The sequence below is a fragment of the Charadrius vociferus genome, unplaced genomic scaffold (assembly GCF_000708025.1).
Source record: "Charadrius vociferus isolate BGI_N301 unplaced genomic scaffold, ASM70802v2 scaffold185, whole genome shotgun sequence".
Classification (NCBI taxonomy): Eukaryota; Metazoa; Chordata; class Aves; order Charadriiformes; family Charadriidae; genus Charadrius; species Charadrius vociferus.
In genome coordinates this window covers 3290033-3293795 of record NW_009648955.1, presented here as the reverse complement: position 1 = coordinate 3293795, position 3763 = coordinate 3290033, and the positions used below count along the sequence as shown (strand labels likewise).

General features: G+C 37.2%; 1 protein-coding gene across 2 annotated transcripts in view; it reads right to left on the bottom strand.

The window, feature by feature from the left end:
* LOC104288645 (cytochrome b5 reductase 4) overlaps nucleotides 1-3763 on the bottom strand; it is a 38918-nt gene that overhangs the window by 17874 nt on the left and 17281 nt on the right. The window lies entirely within an intron of this gene.

Below are 3763 nucleotides of genomic sequence, written 5' to 3'. Positions count from 1 at the left end.
CACTGACAAACTAATTATATTGAATTGTGCTTTCTATGCAATACTGTTGGGTACAATTATTCCTCCAGAAAATTAAACACTTAATCCTTCTTAAGGAGCAGAAGCAGTATTGAATATTCTTCTGAATCTACTGATACATCCTAAGACACAGTGTAGTTCCCTCAAATTACATTAAAATTTGTTAAAAAACCCCTCAGCTTTGAAGAAATTCCACAATTTTGTTCCTTCTTCTGAATTAACTAACAGATACACTAGCCAGTTAGTCTAAACTCTGCAGGAATTTGAGTGTCCATATGCAATTTATCTGGGAATATGATTTTCCCAGCTTACGGGGAAAAAAGTAGGGGCTTATGGTAATTGTCTCTTCATAGCATAACATTATCACAGGCTTCCAGTATCATCTCTGCATTATATCATTGTCTCTGAAGAAGAGCTTCATCACTTTTTTGTAGAACTTGGAATTGGCTGTTGTAAAAATAAAGATTAAATAACTTAAAAGTATGGGGACTCGGGGGTGGGGGAGTGGGGTGGTGGTGGTCACCCCATACCTCTTTACAAACTATCATTCATTAATGCTGTCACATGAACAAGTAATAACAATATAAAATCAAGCAAAACTTCCAAGTGTCAGTGCTGTCTGATTTTCAGCTCTTCTTTCTGTGCTTTCAATACAATGGATATGTTTGAAATGATCAATACAGAAGGCAATACTACAGAAAAACTCAAAGACAAGAAAACCCCAAGAATTTAAACATCAGTGTTCCCATAAGCATTTGCTGGTCATGGTCTCAGAATGACCTTGCCACCAAACTGGAAGTCTGGAAACATTCTGTATGAAATGATTACTTTTATTAGAAAATGTCAGTAGGTTACCAAAAGAACTACAAATACACACAAACTGAATGAAATAAAGAAAAAACAGGTATAACATGATAACATAATTACTTTCCAACCTGTTCCCAGATTTTCAGGTCCTTTCAAGAAGTGGAAATTATCAGTTACAGTGGCTTCAAACAAGACTCACATACTCATGGAAAATAAAAAGTAACACTGAGAGTAAGCAGTGGAAGATACATAAATACAAGTGAAAAAAATCAGAAGATTTAAGGCAATGCATCTGTGCTACCCTATATATAGTGCCACATAGAAATACAAGATATAAAGCTATAAAATAGCTTTAACTAGATAGTTTAGGGCTTGGAAGCAAGGCAACTCTCACAAGGAACTATTTCAACACTGGTACTGCTTCTGCTGCTCACACTCAAATCACAATATACTTTCTGCCGGCTGTTCCACCTGCTCTTTTCAACCACAGTAAAATTTGAGGAACTTGACTTCTCAATGAAATAGGGGTAAGTTACTTCATTTACAGCACACACATTGCCCTTTTTTTTAATAGCAACCAATATATCACGTAAGTACAGCTATTTACAAAGCTAGCATGTCCTTCCCTCCACCCTGTTTGCAGTCCTCATGGATTTTTCTCTTATCACAGCTACACACTGGCTTAGTATAAGTGGCTAACTACCTATATCTACAGTGAATCAGATTCTGGTCAGCAGCATACAAATTTATGCTATCTTAATACAGGATTTACTTGTACTTTACTAGTAGCTGACATTACGCTCTGCCTGTGTTAAAAGCGCTCCTAGTGCGGGCACAGGTAAACAGACACACTACATGCGTACATCTGGATAATGCTATTATCCCAGCATTCAAAATAAACTAGCGTAAGTAGTATTAAGGAGAACCTCTATATCTCCAACACACTCCATACTAAGCATTTCTGCGCTTTATCAAAGAACCATCTAATCTTCTCTTCAAAGATCTATTTAACTTCATATATGAAATGCATCGTTTCATTTATGAGGTCAGAATTACTTACTAGGCTGGAAGTCTTGATTATTTTATTTCCAGAATAAAGTTATTTTGCTTCAGAAAAAGTAGTTTTGCATACAAACCCAACTGCACACACAATAAAGACAAGGAAATTATCTAGAGTTGTTATTTACTATTTCTGCACTGATACTGCGCAAGGTATGAGTTTCTTTACCCACAAAATTATTTTGGTCCCACAGAAGTGGAAGCAAAATTGAAAACTGCAATTTAGAGTAAGGGAGCACAATTCTAAGCAGAAGAGAAGAGTGGCTGCTTAAGACCAAACTGAGTCAAGGCCAGGTTGGATGGGGCTTTGAGCAACCTGGTCTAGTGGAAGGTGTTCCTGCCCATAGCAGGAGAGTTGGAACTAGATGATCTTTAAGGCCCATTCCAACCTAAACCATTCTGTGATTCTACGAATGAAAAGAAGCCTCCAATACATAGATTTTATGACTGAACTGAAAGCACAGGGTTGGAATACAGGAAAGACATCTAGGCCTGAACATTATTCCTCTATAAACCTTCCAGCCTGTTCAATTTTAAATTTGGGGGGTTTAAAATTAAAGAAAAAAAAAGTTTCTGGAGTAGGGATTAAGAAGCCATAGATATCAATATCTTTGCTAGATTTGTCATCTTTGTAATCAGGGATCTGAAGAAACTCAGGCTCAGCAAGCCCTTTAACTTAAGCCTTCTGGAGATGCAATTTAAACTGATCTGAAGTCAGCCAGTCAGGGATACATAACAAAGTTATCCGTTACCTGTAACACTTCTCTGCATAACACGACAAATGTTATGTTGGAGACTGACTTCTTAGATAAAATTGCAGAATAATCATCTAGGCAGCGTTGGTTACTAAGGCTCAACTCGGATTTTTGTCAATTGCATCCAATCATCCTCACCTTCCTCATTTGCAAAGGATTTATAAAGCCACTATATTCTACACCTCTTGTTCTTTCAGGTTATTTTCTCATTTTATTTTCCATAATCATGAAAAGTGATGCAGGAGAAAATGAACAATGGTCAGTGGTGAACATATTAGTCCAGGCTGTATCCCCTTAAACAGAGGATTATATTGAAAAATCTAATATTAAAGTGGATGACTCAACAATTTCTGAAACTCTCATAAGAAAAATTACATTCTACATAAACTAAAGGTAGCGAAAGAGATGTGCTTTTATGCAGTCAGTCTTTCTTTTTGTACCACAGCAGTCTCTCAACTTTAAAAGGCCTAAGTAGCATAACTAAGAGCCAGTAAGAGGTGTACAACATGGTGATCAACATTTAATTAGCCCTTAAAAATGTACAGCTTTGCTTGCACACATAATAAGGCAGACTAACATTAAACAGTCAACTTTTGAGCATTATTAAGACAGAGGGCTAAGAGGGCTATTCAGAAACTGGACAGCTGCAATAACATCAGGAGCATGCTTATATAGTGTAATTGTGCAGAAATTTTTAATTTAGTTGTAAAACAAACAAAAAAACCAAACAGAAAACACCACACTGATCAGGGTAATACACTCTGGTGCTGCATCAAGTTCATACTATTCTGTTACCACAAAATGAACTCATATATAACATCTCTACTGCTTCCTGCACACACATCAGCTTATTCACAGCTGGCTTTGATACCTACCCCTGGCTTGAAGTCCCTTATTTAATCATAGCTCAAGTTACAAAGATGCAGTGTGCTGGAACAACATCATAGCGTCAAAAGATGTTACTGCATCTATAGTAACAGTTGGAAGTGGAGGGTTTTGTTCCTTCAGTACAGTTATGCCTATAATGACGGACACAAGTCCATGCACTGTCTCCTCGGGGGTCTACTGAGGTTTTCACATGGACAGAAAGGGTATGAAGCACACAGGTAGCTGTGAGATGGAAC